Below are 16,124 nucleotides of genomic sequence, written 5' to 3'. Positions count from 1 at the left end.
GCCAGTCAATGATTTTCTTTCATCATTGATGTTTCTATTTCTCCCTCTTCCTTCCTCTCTGAAATCAATAAAAATATATTTTAAAAAAAAGAAAGTGGAGTGCAGTAAGACGATATGTGTCTGCAATTTAAATTGTCCTTTGGGGATGATATAATGAAAAAAAGATTGTAAAATACTGTCCTAGAGGAAGTGTGAATACAATTTAGCATCACTATACCAACTGCTTATAGCAGGCAGGCAATTGAGATAGAGATCATTATAGCTTATGGCTGTATTCTATTTTGGGAATACTTTTAAATTATTTTAAGTCTGCAGATTTAATTAGAAAACACTGATTAGTCCAGATGGTTAAGTGAAAGAATCAGTAATTCATTTTAATTACAGGAATTCTACTCTGAATTTGGTGTAGGCTTCTGGTCAAGATGGCAGTGTAGGTAAACATGATACATCCCACAACCACGTGAAAATTACAACTAAATTACAGAACAACAATCATTGAGAACCACCTGAAATCTAGCTGAACAAAAGTCTTACAACTAAGGAGACACAGAAAAAGCCACGTCAAGACTGGTAGGAGGGGTAGAGATGCTCAATGAGCTGGTCCCCCACATGTGGGGTGGATAAAAATTGGGATATTTCAGCTGCAAAGGTCCCACCAGCACTAGCCAGTTTGGATCAGTGGATAGAGTGTCAGACTGCAGACTGAAGGGTCCTAGGTTCTATTCCAGTCAAGTGCATGTACCTGGGTTGCAGGCTTGATCCCTAGTCCTAATCAGGACACATGCAGAAGGCAGCCAATCTATGTGTTTCTCTCACATCGATGTTTCTGTCTCTCCTGTCCCTTCACTCTCTAAAAAAAAAAAAAAAAAAAAAAGCAATGGAAAAATATCCTCAGGTGAGTATTATTAAGAACAATAAAAAAAGGTCCTACCTAAGGAGCAAGAGTTCCCAGACCCACATCAGAACCTCCAGCCCAGGATTCTGGTGCCTGGAAGGGATTGTGAATGAGTGAGAAAGAGGCTGCTAGAGTTCCTCTTAAAGGGCCCGTGCATGGATTTACTCAGATTGACTCACTCTGAACTCCAACACTGGGGCAGCAGCTCAAAAAGTGCCTTGGAGAAACAGGGAGGAACTGAATTGTCTGGCATCAGGGTGAGGCTGAGGGCACAGCTTTATTCCAGACAGAAGTGCTGGAAGAGGCCATTGTTCCTTTGCTGAGCCCTTCCCCACAGAGCTGGCCTTTGGGCGCCATGTTTCAGTCTCCATCAACCTAACAGTGTTCACCCTGCCCTGGTGATTACCCGAGACATCCCCAGTTCCAATTTGTGGACCCATCAAAGCCATTTCCAGGAGCTTTTCCATACAACTGACCTCTCTTGACTCAAGCTTGGGATGTTTCTAAAATCTCTCAAGCAGCATTTGGTCTTTCTGTACCCCCTACCTCTTGCTAAGAGTAAATCCCAGTGATGCCAACAGCAATCCAGGTACAACTACAATAGGACTGTATACACAGCCCACACGGGTGCACCTGGAGCACCCAGCTCTGGTGACTGTGGAGGCTAAACCACTGGGCCCTACAGGACACCTACTACACAAGGGCAGTCTACGAAATCCAGGAGACATAGCAGCTCTACCTAATACATAGAAACAAACACAGGGAAGCAGCCAAAATGAGGGGATAAAGAAACAGGTCCCAAATGAAAGAAAGGAGAAATCTCCAGAAAAATAAATGCAGGCAAACAAACTACCAGATACAGAGTTCAAAACAATGGTTATAAGGATGTTCAAGGAACTTAAGTGAGAACTTCAACAGAATAAAAAGGAACATGAAACCTTAAAAAAGAACCAGTCAGAAATGAAGAATACGCTAACTGAAATGAAGAATAAACTATAGGGAATCAACAGTAGTGTAGCTAAAGCAGAAAATCAAATCAGTGATTTGGAATATAAGAAAACAAAAAATACCAATCATAACAAAATGAAAAATATTTTTTTAAATGAAGATACATATAAACAAATTGAGAGACAAAAATTACATAATCATATCAATTGATGCAGAAAAAGCATTTGACAAAATCCAACACCCTTTCTTGATAAAAACTCAGCAAAATGGGAATAGAGTGGTCATACCTCAACATAATAAAAGCCATATATGACAAACCTACAGCCAACACCAAACTCAATGGGCAAAAATTAAAACTATTTCCCCTAAGAACAGGAACAAGGCAGGGATGCCCACTTTCACCACTCCTGTTCGACTTAGTACTAGAAGAGCTAGAAATGGCAATCAGACAAGAAGAAATAAAAGGCATCCAAATTGGAAAAGAAGAAGTAAAACTGTACTTATTAACAGATGACATGATATTGTAATTAGAAAACCCTAAAGACTCCATCAAAAAACTACTAGACTTAATAAATGAATTTGGCAATGTAGCAGGATACAAAATTAACACCCAGAAATCTATGGCTTTTTTATATACCAATAACGAACTCACAGAAAGAGAAACAAAAAAACAATCCCATTTACCATTGCAACAACAAAAAATTAAGATACCTAGGAATAAACTTAACTAAGGGGCTAAAAGACCTATAATCGGGAAACCACAGGACATTGAAAAAGAGATAGAGGAAGACATAAACAAATGGAAGAATATACCATGTTCATGGATTGGTAGAATCAACATCATTAAAATGTCCATACTATCCAAAGTAATCTACAGATTCAATGCAATCCCCATTAAAATACCAACAGCATATTTCAGAGACCTAGAACAAACTCTCTAAAAATTCATACGGAATAAAAAAAGACCTGAATAGCCGAAACCGGTTTGGCTCAGTGGATAGAGCGTCGGCCTGCGGACTGAAGGGTCCCGGGTTCGATTCCGATCAAGGGCATGTACCTTGGTTGCGGGCACATCCCCAGTGGGAGGTGTGCAGGAGGCAGCTGATCGATGTTTCTCTCTCATCGATGTTTCTAGCTCTCTATCCCTCTCCCTTCTTCTCTGTAAAATGTCAATAAAATAAATATATTAAAAAAAAAAAAAGACCTGAATAGCCACAGCAATACTGAGAAGGAAGAACAAATTTAGAAGGATCACAGTACCAGATATCAAGCTATATTACAAAGCCACTGTTCTTAAAACTGCCTGGTACTGGAACAAGAATAGACATAGACTAATGGAACAGAACAGAGAACCCAGAAATTGACCCAAGCCACTGTGCTCAATATTTGACAAAGAAGGGCAAGAGCATACAATGGAGTCAAAACAGTCTCTTCATTAAATGGTGTTGAGAAAATTGGACAAAAGCGTGCAAAAAAATGAAATTGGAAAACCAACTTAACACCAGACACAAAAATAAATTCAAAATGGATAAAGAACTTAAATGTAAGATGGGAAACCATAAAAATCTTAAAAGAATACATAGGCAGCAAAATATCAGACATATATCATAGCAACATCTTTACTGACACAACTCCTAGGACAATGGAAACTAAGGAGAAAATAAGCAAATGGGACTACATCAAAATAAAAACCTGCACAGAAAAAAAAACAACAAAACAACAAGAGAGCCCACTGCATGGGAAAACATATTTACCAATGTTATATCCAATAAAAGTTTAATCTCCCAAAATTTATAGGGAACTCATACAACTTAACAAAAAGAAGATAAAAAATCCAATCAAAAAATGGGCAAAGGACCTAAATAGACACTTTTTGAAAGAGGATATACAGAAGGCCAAGAGACATATGAAAACATACTCAAAGTCACTCATCATCAGAGAGATGCAAATCAAAATGACAGTGAGGTACTATCTCACACCTGTCAGAATGGCTATCATCAGCAAATCAACAAACAAGTGCTGGTGAGGATGTGGAGAAAATGGAACCCTCGTGCACTACTGGTGGGAATGCAGACCGGTGCAACCACTGTGGAAAACAGTATGGAGTTTCCTCAAAAAATTCAAAATGGAACTCCCAGTAATCCCACTTTTAGGAATATATCCCAAGAAATGAGAAACACCAGTCAGAAAGGACATATGCTCCTCTATGTTCATAGCAACACAATTTACAATAGCTAAGATTTGGAAACAGTGTAAGTGCCTGCCCATCAGCAGATGAGTGGATTAAAAAAACTGTGGTACATCTACCCAATGGAATACTACGCTGCTGTAAAAAAAAGAAGGAACTCTTACCAGTTGCAACAGCATGGATGGACCTGGAGAGCATTATGCTAAGCAAAATAAGCCAGTCGGAAAAAAAAATATATGATCTCACTCATTTGTGGAATATAATGAATAACATAATCTGATAAACAAAAATAGATCCAGAGACATAGAAGCATCGAACAAACCATCCAACTTCAGTGGGAAGGCAGGGGAGGAGGAGGTTAGAGATCAACCAAAGGACTTGTGTGCATGCATATGGGCATGGCCCATGGACACAGACAGTAGGGGGTTGAGGGCATGTGCTGCGGGGTGGGAGCAGTTGGGGAGAGGCCAATAGGGGGAAAATAGACATATGTAATACTCTAAGCAATAAAAAATTTAAATTAAAAATATTTTTTAATCTAAAAAAAAATTAAGATACTGTAAGAATCTTCTGGAACAACTTCAAGTGTACCAATATTCACATCATGGGGGTACCAAAAGAAGAAGAGAGAAAGCAAGCAATTGAAACCTATTTGAAGAAATAATGATAGGAAACTTCCCTAACCTGGTGAAGGAAATAGACATACAAGTCCAGGAAGCATAGAGTCCCAAACAAAATGAACCCAAAGAGTCTCACACCAATATAAGTGATAATTAAAATGCAAAAGGTTAAAGACAAAGAGAGAATCTTAAAAGTGACAATAGAAAGCCAGTTAGGTACCTATAAGGGAGCACCCATAGACTGTCAACTGATTTCTCAACAGAAACTTTCCAGGCCAGAAGGGATTGGAAGAAATATTCAAAGTGATGAGAAGCAAGGACTACGACTCAGATTACCCAGCAAAGCTATCATTTAGACTCAAAAGACAGATAAAGAGCTTCCCAGACAAAAAAAACTAAAGGAGTTCATAACCACCAAAACGGTAGTACAGGAAATATTAAAGAGTCTTCTTTAAGAAGAAAAAAGATTTAAAAGTGAAAAATAAAATGACAATAAATACATATCTATAAGCAATTGAATCTAAAAAAAACAATAAATGAACGAGCAGAACAGAAACAGACTCATAGATACAGAGAATATTTTGACAGTTGTCAGATGGGAGAGGGTTGGGAGTTGGGTGACAAAAGTGAAGGGATTGCCGAAACAGGTTTGGCTCAGTGGATAGAGCGTCAGCCTGCAGACTGAAAGGTCCCAGGTTCGATTCCGGTCAAGGGCATGTACCTTGGTTGTGGGCACATCCCCAGTGGGAGGTGTGCAGGAGGCAGTTGATCGATGTTTGTCTCTCATCGATGTTTCTAACTCTCTATCTCTCTCCCTTCCTCTCTGTAAAAAATCAAGAAAATATATTTTTTTAAAAAAGTGAAGGGATTAAGAACTGCAAATTAGTAGTTACACAATAGTCATGGGGATGTAAAGTAGAGCATAGGGAGTATAGTCAATAATCTATATATATAAAGAGGTAATATGCAAATTTGCTCATTGGCTAAGCTCCCTGTATGCCACTTGCAGTGTTCTTGATAACTTCAGTAACAAGAATCCAAGAAGGTGATCTAGGGTTTTTCCACCTCCCTCCTGGAGGAAAAAAAGAAGGTCCACTGCTGGAGGGGCTAAGAAATGTCATATCCTGCCCTAGCCAGTTTGGCTCAGGGGATAGAGCCTCGGCCTGCGGACTGCAGGGTCTCGGTTCGATTCTGATCAAGGGCATGTACCTAGGTTGCAGGCTCCTCCCTGGCCAGGGCCCAGGTCAGGGCTCATGCAGGAGGCAACTAATCGAAGTGTCCCTCTCACATTGATGTTTCTCTCTGTCTTTCTTTCTCTCTCCCACGTTCTCTAAAAATCAAAGGAAAAATATCCTCAGGTGAGGATTAAAAAAAAGAAAGAAAGAAAAAATGTCATATCCTATGAAAGAAACATCTTGAAAATGCCTGAAGAAAGTTGTCATTTTTTCATGATGAAGGGCCTGGAGTCCGTGTTTATGAAAATACCTTGGCGGCCAGTAGTGGCAGCAGCAGCAGGGTGTAGGGAGCGGACCTAAGCCATCAGTAGGACATCCCCTGAGGGCTCCTGGACTGTGAGAGAGGGCAGGCTGGGCTGAGGGACCCCCCACCCCAGTACACTAATTTCTTGCACTGGGCCTCTAGTATTCTAATAACTATATATCATTTCAGACAGGTATGGGATTTATTGGAATAATCACTTATAAGTTATATAACGTCTACTCGTGGCATGTACACCTGAAATAAAGATAATATTTTATGTCAATTGTAACATGGTGGAGGCCTGGGGTGGGGCAGGAACAGGGTGGATTCTAAAAAACAATATAAACAAAACAAACAGAAACATTCTCATAGATACAGAGAACAGGCTGATGTTGCCAGAGAGGAGGGGGGTTGGCAGACTGGGTGGAAAGGTGAAGGGATTAAGAAGTACAAGTTGGTAGTTACAGAATAGTCATGGGATGTAAAGTACAGCACAGGGAATATGGTCAATAATATTGTAGTAACTATGTATGGTGCCAGGTGAGTGCTGGAAATATCAAGGGGAACACTTTGTAAGTATATGATTGTCTACCCAACTATGCAGTCCACCCGTAACTATATATTGAATGTATTAGTAATTTTAAAAAATATATACAGTCAAACCTCAGTTCTTGAAAGTCTCTCATCTTGAACATTTTTGTTTTTGACCACATTGTTAATGGAAAAATGTCTCAGTTGTTAAACAAAACTTCGGTTCTCAAATGGACAACGCTTTCATGCTGATACCTGTAGGATCAGTCACACTTCCCTCAGGCAGCAAACAAAGGAGAGAATTTGCAAGTATGAGTCAGTTTACCACTAAACCTCACATTAACATATCAGGAAATTGTGCAGTGAATAGTTTCATATTCTTTTTTTCTTTTTGTTGCTGCTTATTATTAAATACGTACAGTAAGTCACCATGGATCCTCAGAAGGTTAGCAATAACAGCAAAGTGAACAGGAAAGTTGTGAGAACAACAATAGAGCTTAGACATGTACTGTATATAAGAAAGGTTAAAACGGAATTATTTGGGGGTTTGGAATGGATTAATTCAATTTACATTATTTCTAAAGGGAAATAATGATTCTGTTTTCAAACAAATCACTTCTCGAACAGCCTTCCAAAATAAAAAACTGAACTTAATTCCACTGTAAACAAAAATAGCATTGAGATTACTGAAGGCTTATGAATAACTGACATTGACAGCTACAATTACTGGGAGAAACTAAAGAATTCCTAAATAAGATATATATTATGATCATGTTTCACTATTTTTAAGATGTCAATTCTCCCCTAAATTTATCAATAAACTTACTGCAATAACAATAAAAATATCAGAATTTTTGTAGTATTTAACAAGCTGATTCTACAATTTATATGAAAATAAAAAGGACCTAGAATAGCAAAAACAACTTTGAAAAAGAATTAATGTTCAATTAATTTTTGTTTTTCTTTGAAAAAGAAAAAGGGGTGGCTTACATTAATTACATATTTTAAAGACTTATAGAGCTCCAGAAATCAAAACCATGGTATTGCTATAAAGAGAGGCAAATAGATCAGTGGAGCAGAATAAAGAGTCTAGGACTTTTGCCAAAGTTTCTGAGACAATTCAATGAGGAAAGGATCATCTTTTTTTTTTTTTTTTTTAATATATTTTATTTTTTACAGAGAGGAAGGGAGAGGGATAGAGAGTTAGAAAATTGATGAGAGAGAAACATCGATCAGCTGCCTCCTGCCCACCCCCTCCTGGGGATGTGCCCACAACTAAGGTACATGCCCTTAACTGGAATCGAACTCGGGACCCTTCAGTCTGCAGGCCGACGCTCTATCCACTGAGCCAAACCAGTCAGGGCAGGATCATCTTTACAAGAAAGAAATTTTTATAAGAACTCCAACCCACTGGACATGCAAAAAGTTAAACCTCACATCTTACCTCAGACCACATACAAAAAATAACTCAAAATTGATTGTAGACCTAAAAGTAAGAGCTAAAACAGTATTTTTTTGGAGAAAATCTTAATGACCTTGAGTCTGGCAAAGATTTTTTTTAAAACATGACAGATAAGCACACACTATAATAGAAAAATATCTATAAATTGGATTTCTTCAAAATTAAAAGTGTTTGCTCTTCAAAAAATTGCTAGATTTCAGTGTAACATGTAAGAACCTTGAAAGTCATCACTGCCAACCTCACAATAAAAAAAGATGAATAAACTAAAAACAACTATTCTTAGATCCATCAGAGTTTCAAGATCACAGCTGCTATTCTCCAAAATTAAAGGGACAGGGAGGCAGATGTGTTACAGAAGACTGGAGAAAAACCAAGCAATGCTTAGAGAAATGGAGTTACACTGCTTTATTACGCCAGCAGTCTCAGTGGAGTCACCTCCAAGAAAATCGAAGCAAAGCAAGATGGTGGGAGCTTTCCTTTATATCCCATTGGTCTCTTTGTCTCCCAGATATGGGTTTTTCTGGACCTTATGTTAGATGACTAGCCTACAAGGTCAGATGGCTAAGCTTATCTTCCCTATTATTCAAGTAAGCTAAAAGCAAAGTTAATTTACAGAACAAGGGACCGTCTAAAAATAGCAGAGTTGACTCCGAAAAGGGGATCATCTAATGGAGAATTTCAAACAGCAGTTTTACAAAATAGAGGTTACTATGCTTCAGGTTGACAACACAGTTTGGTTCTGCTTCTCTGGGAAGGCTTCAAATGTTGGGAAGAATTAACCTTTAGCCTTCTCATTCCCCCCCACCTGCCCTTGTCCCACAAGCTTTTCTTAGCCTTGTGGTATGACTACGGGATGTTATGGTGAACAGGGGGCGACATCCGCTTTTTAGCTGCTTCCTGCTGATAAGGGGTGACGACCAAGGGGTTAACATTCCGTTTCTTCCTCTCGAAGGGGTTTGTAGGGAATTCTGGTTTGTAGGACCGTTTGAAGTTTAAAGGCATCTAGGCGAGATGAGATAAAGCGAGTTAAAAGATTTAGAGGACATGGTCCTAAGGTTACAGCTGTGACTGATATTAACAGTGGTCCTGTCTATGGAAGGAGCTATTTCCTGACACACACACCCCCCACCACCACCACCACCACCACCACCATGTAGCCTAGGACTCTGATAACTTCTGTCTTCTCTTTGAAACTCGATCAGCTAGTTTCTTGGCCTCATCCCTTACAATACCAGACTGGTTAGCATAAAAACAGTACTCTTCCTCAAGGAACAGGCACAGCCCTCTTTTCTCTGCTGTGAGGTCTAATCCTCTTCGATTCTGGAGAGTAACAGCTGCCAGTGAGTTAATCTGATCCTGTACTGTAACAATACTTTGGGCTATTTCTTCTAAGCTGTCAGCAAGGTCTTTGGATAGGCTCCAATAGTAGGAGAGGGAAGTTGCCAGTCCCCCTATTCCAGTGCTAACCCCTGCTGTAATGCCGAGTGTTATAAGGAGAGGGAAAGGCAGAGCCAGCATTCCCTGGCTAAGGTGGGTTGGTCTGATTTAAGAGGGAGAGGGTGAGGTTAAGCGTTTGGTAAAGATAGGACTTAGGAGGCTCTAAAGATGCAGAGTGTAGACCTGGGGGTGGTCGAGATTAAGAGAGTTCAGTAACAGTAAAAGAATTAGCCTCATCTTAATTCCTTTGCTGTGTAGGAAGTAGTAATTTTATGGTACTTCTGTGTCCTAGCAAGGGCAGAAGAGTTTTCCTCCTGGTATTAGTCTCGGCGGCACTCCTAAAAGACAAAATAAGAATTATTAGAAAGATAAAAACAATGATTATCCAGAAATACCAGAGCTTTAGGTGAAGATAAGAAAGATTAGTGTAAGGGAGAATTCAGCAGGATGTTATCTAAATTCTTTGGAGCAAGTTGATCAGCCAGGTCTGTTGTCTTCTTGAGGGTAATCCGCAGGGGGTGTTTCTGGTCAGAGGTCACCTTCCACTCAGCTGGTGTCACTCAGCTGGTGGGCTACTTTTACCCAGGAGTGGTGGATCCAGGTGTTCAGTCCTACAACCTTGAGAGCTATGGAGGTGGTTAGTATGACTGGATAGGGTCCCTTCTAAATTGGCTTAAGGGGCTCCTTTTTCTAGTCTTTTACCTAAACCTGGTCTCCAGGTTTATAAGGGTGTATGGCTGTTCCTAGAGAGATGGGTAACTGATCAGGAACCTATCTGTGGACACTTAAGACAGTTTTTCCAAGTCCTTGTAGTTTCTTCTGGATTTCCAAGTTTCCAATTTCCCCCAAATCTCCCTTTGGTCGAATTAAGGGAGGGAGTCTGCCATATAGAATTTCAAAGGGAGAGAAACCTACCCTGGCCCTTGGGGCACAGCGTACCCGCAAGAGTACAAGAGGCAAGATATCTGTCCAGGGTAAGGTTGTCTCTTGGCATAGCTTACCATAGCCTGCTTGAGAGTCCAGTTCATGCGCTCTCCTTTCCCTGAACTCTGAGGCCTATAAGCTGTATGTAGGCTCTATTTAATTCCTAAAGCCTTAGCTACCTGTTGTACTATTTCTGCTACAAAGGCTGGGCCATTATCAGACCCTGTGGTCAGAGGCATTCCATACCACGAAATTATGTCCTTCAGCAATGCCTTAGTGATTTTTCTTGCCTTTTCTGTGTGAGTGGGATATGCCTAGACCCAGCCTGAAAAGGTGCAAACAAAAACTAGCAAGTATTTATTTCCTCTGCTAGGCCCTATTTCTGTAAAATTTACTTCTAAGTCCTCAAAAGGAGCTTGCCCACAGCGCTGAATTCCTATCGGTCCCACAGGACCCTGTTTGGCATTGTTCTGTGCACAGAGGAGGCAACGCTGAGAGACTGAGGCACACAAGGAGGGAAGATGGGCAATTAGGTAGTATCTGCCTAACAAAGCTTCTAGGGCAGTCTTCCCTAAATGAGTGAGTTCATGCTGCTAGAGGACTACCTTATGGGCTAACTGTTCTGGGACATAGACCCTATGATCTGGGAGTATTTACTAACCTTCCTTTGTTCTTTTGCCCCTTTCTTGCTGGGGCCATTCCTCCTCCTGAGGAGTGTATTTTGGAGGTTCAGGTAATTCGGGGGCCAACATGATCTGGGACGGTGCTACTTGTTCTTTAGCAGCCAGTTTGGCTGCGGTGTCAGCACATTGGTTTCCTTGTGACACTGAATCTTTCCCTTTCTGGTGACCTTTATAATGGATGGTGGCTATTTCCTTGAGCTCCTAGCTGCTTCTAATCATACCCGCAGATTTTTATATAGGAGCCCCTGATAACTGGGTCATCCGAGCATGAGGCAGCCAGTGCTTCCCCCTAGCTTCCATTAGGGTAACAACAGAATGAGGTATTTTACATTGTTTTGTCCTAGGGTAAGCTTATCCGCTTCTTTGACTAATAATGCTGTGGCTGTAAGGGCCCTGGAACACAGGGGCCACCCGGAGATAACCAGGTCAGTCTGCTTGGAGAAATAGGCTACTGGTCTTTGCCAGGGTCCAAACTTCTGGGTTAGAACTTCTAGGGATACCCCACTGTTCTTGTGAACGAAGAGGTTAAAGTCCCATGTCACATCTGGTAGCCCTAGTGCTGGGGCCTCAGTGAGCTTTGCCTTTATGGTGATGAAAGCCTTCTGCTGCTTGGGACCCCAGTTATAGGTGCCTTCTTTTCCTTCTTTTTTTCCGCCCTGTCTTGGTTAATGAAAACCTTGTTTGCTATCTCTAGCAGCTCAGTATAGTTTTTTTCCTGCAAATCCTTCCAGCTTCTGTAATTTTCTTCTTATATCAGCTGGGCTTGGCCTACAAAAACTGTATTTACCATAGTTTTAATTTCCAGGGCCTCAGGGTTAAAGGTGGTGTAGATCTGGTATGCCTCACATAGTCTTTCATAGAAAGCTGCTAGGCTTTCATTAGGCTTCTGGAAGACCTTGGAGATTTTAGACATATTGGTGGGCTTCTTGGCTCCGGCCCTGACACCCTGGAGGAAAGCCAGCTGATATCTTTCTAGCCTGGCCCTTCCGTCTTCTGAGTTCGGGGTCCAATCGGGTTCCTTATCTGGGAAGACCTCCCTGGTCCATCTGTCTGTATCTAATATCCCTGCCAGGGCCTGGGTCTGGAGCCACTTCCGAGCCTCTGTTACTATTCTTATGCACTCCTCGGTGTTGACGTTAAAAAGGAGCTGCTTGCAGTCTACCCAGGTGGGCTTCTGGGTCTAGAAGATTATTTCTAGGAGGTCTATCATGGCCTGAGGTTTTTCAGAATAAGCTGAAGTATGATGTTTCCAGTTCAGGATGTCACTTGTGGTTAAGGGCTGATAATAATAGACTGGCCCTCCCTCCTGTAAGGTCCCATCTTCGCCAAGTACTTGGGCACCCCGAATCTCCCTGAGAGGCATCTGATGTGCCAGTTGTGGTTTGGGCCCCCTGTCGGCTAAACGCAAGCACCACCCAACTGGCTCTGGAGAGCCCGGTTGAGGAGAGATGGAGGGGGGTGGTGTTTCCAGACCTTCTAGACCAGGGGTGGGCAAACTTTTTGACTCGAGGGCCACAATGGGATCTTAAACTGGACCGGAGGGCCAGAACAAAAGCATGGATGGAGTGTTTGTGTGAACTAATATAAATTCAAAGTAAAGGAGCGGAGGGGAGAGCAAGAGAACCCTCCGCTCTTTCGGATCCGGCCCGCGGGCCGTAGTTTGCCCACGGCTGTTCTAGACCAACAGGGGGAGCACCAGGTGCTGCCTGTGGCACATATGGAGGTGGTAAAACTGGCGAGACTTCCTTAGTGTGTTCCTGTAGAATAGGGGGCTGAACTTCCTTCTGAGGGACCTGTTTCTTTTCTCCTGCCTGCTTCTGCCCTGCCTGCTTCTTTTCTCCTGCTACTAAAACCTTACTCTCTTCTTACACACGCAGAACTGGACCCAAGGTGGCAAGATTTGAGTAATTTCTAACCAATTGTCTATGTAGGGAAGCTGATCTGGGTGTCCTGGGTCTCCTGTGACTACATTCTAGACTGCTTTTACAAGCCCGGGATCGAAAGACCCCGTGTCTGGCCAGCCCACTCCAAATTTGGGCCACTCTGACTCTCATAAAGTCCTTAACCTTTCCTTTGAGAACTTTATGCCATATACATTATCTGAGAAACCCTCCTTGAAATGCCTCAGCATACATTTCAAGGGCATCTTAGCCGTGCTGGGTCCCCTCCCATTGTGAAACAGAGGGAAACAACCCCCACTGAGAGAAGGAGAAAAAACAGGAACTTCGGAGAAAAATGACTTTAGTCGGGCAAAGAGGACAGAGGAGGAGAAAGGTGTACAGGAAAATTTCTAGTGAATTGAAGTCCTGGAGGGTCCCCTGATAGAAAAGATCTTCAATTCAGTCACAGGTGCTGTCAGGGGTGAGTGAAGAGGGGTAGAACCAAGTTATGTCCTCCAGGAGGGCCCTAGTAAATAACTGAAACCAACAAGACACACAAATAACTGGGGTAGATGGGGTCCATGAACATAATTATAATAACACTAGTTGGATTTCGTTTTCTTTGATGTCCAGCAACTTTATTCTGCTAGGCTCGGAGCCAGAAACCTCCTGCTCCTCTGTTTAAAAGTGAAAGACTCCTCTCTCTTTCCCAATTTAAAAAATAAAAAATAAAAGTGAAAGACTCCTCTCTCTTTCCCAATTTAAAAAATAAAAGTGAAAGACTTTTTTTTTTAATCTTTTCCCCTCTTCCCCTCCCTTTCTGCTGTTGTTGGCAGGGGGAGATAAAGACCTGTTATTTACAGGCAAGCAATAAACTAGCTAATGGTTCTTTGTTTAGATCTTCCTGAGACTTTTATGACTTTTTACAACTCTTTTGCAAATAGTTAACTTTAGAACTTTTTTTTTTTTTGCTTTTCCTTACAAGCAGTCTTGGAACTTAGCCGACCTTTGTTTTAACATTCTCTGGGTTATAATCTTTACAAATTTTATACCTTAAATTAACCTTAGAATTTTAAAATTTTAACCTAACATAGTAAAATAATAAATTAGGGAAGAGCAAATTAAAGTCTCTACTATACAAACATAGACAGAAATTTTATTCCCTCCCTGACAGAAAGCAAGATGACCCTGAGAATAAGAATTCTCAGCAGCTGCTGGAATACCTGTAGTCTGTCATGGCATTCAGCCTCACCACACAACTAGGCTTTCCCATAAAGCAGGGCTTGCCCCAAATAAATTAAACATTTCAGCCAGATGGCGCAATTCCTTTTAATAATAAAGGCACAGGATAACACAAAGTAGCTTTCACTTTTACGCAGGCTCTCACACATTTATATACCAGTCAATGAATAGATAACTATGCCAAGACAAGCGAGTGTAGAGGTGGGGGACCTACTTTCATAGATTCACTCAGATACCCGCCTGCACCACACAATGGATAGGAGAGCGCATGCCCTTCCTTCCTCACTCACACACTTCCATCAGACATTCACTCAGAGTTTAAACAACCCACCAGATTCCTGACTAATTTGCCTGATAAAGTCATATAACTTCTGGGGAGGTGATCAAGCTCCCCCTTCCACTCTCTCTGAGTGGGCCTGACTGCCTGGGGCCCCTACCTTACCATTTCTGTTGACAGGTCCAGAGGTGTCTGTCCACTCTCTCCAGATGCTGGCCGGGTCCTAGGCTGAGGTCTGGGAGTGCCCGGATTTCCCTGGCTCAATTCTGCTAAGATCAGCTGGGCACGCCTCCCAGGGGCCTATCGACATCCCCAGGCCCCAAACCAGCCCAATCACCAGAGGCCAAAAGGCCAGCACGGTTAGTCCTTCTTGGTCAGGGAACCAGTGATGTTACAGAAGACCGGAGAAAAAACAAGCAACGCTTAGAGAAATGGAGTTACACTGCTTTATTATGCTGGTGGTCTCAGTGGAGTCACCTCCAAGAAAATCGATACAAAGCAAGATGGTGGGAGCTTTCCTTTATATTCCACTGGTCTCCTTGTCCTTCAAATACGGGTTTTTCCAGACCTTATGTTAGATCACTAGCCTACAAGGTCAGATGGCTAAGCTTATCTTCCCTATTATTCAAGTAAGCTAAAAGCAAAGTTAATTTACAGAACAAGGGACCATCTAAAAATAGCAGAGTTGACTTACAGTATAAGGGATCATCTAACTAGCAGATAATTTCAAACAGCATTTTTATAAAATAGAGGTTACTATGCTGCAGGTTGACAACACAGTTTGGTTCTGCTTCTCTGGGAAGGCTTCAAATGTTGGGAAGAATTAGAGTTTAGCCTTCTCAGATGCAGAAAATAGAACTTAGTGTACCAGAAATGCAGGAGCAGAAACTCCATGGGAACTCTGTTATAAGGTATTTGCACTGTCCATAAAGTGGTGTAGTTTTATTTAAAAGAGGATTAGATTGGGTATAAAGGTATATTGCAAACTCAAGAAAAACACAATTAAAAAGTTTTTAAAAGTGTAATGTGCTAAGAGAGGAGAAAAAAAATCATGTAAGATACTCAAAACCAAAGAAGGTAGAAAAATATTGGAAGGAAAAAATAAAGAATAAGGGCAATGAATAGAAGTTTTTTATTTATTGTCTAAAGTTTTACATATGTCTCCATTTTCCCCGATTGACCACCCTCCAGCCATTCCTACCCCATTGCAATCTACTTTAAATATCAAGAAATGAAATTAAAAGTAAAATGATAGAGAAAAGCATTCTGTGCTAACACTAATCAAAAGAAAGCTGGAATAGTTGTATTAACTTCAGACCAAGCCAACTTTAGAGCTAGAAAAATTATCAGGGATAGAGAGGCATTATATCATAACAAAGGGGTCTATTTTAAGAAGACATAACACTTAATATGTTTGCACCTAACAACAGAGCGTCAAAATATGTGAGGCAAAATCTGATAGAAATGTAAGGAGAAATAACTAAACCCATTGTTACAGTTGGAGATTTCAACACTCTTCTATCAGTAATTGACAGTTGCAGTGTGCAGAAAATCATTA

Source organism: Plecotus auritus (assembly GCF_963455305.1).
Source record: "Plecotus auritus genome assembly, chromosome: 5".
NCBI lineage: Eukaryota > Metazoa > Chordata > Mammalia > Chiroptera > Vespertilionidae > Plecotus > Plecotus auritus.
This window is presented reverse-complemented; position numbering follows the sequence as displayed.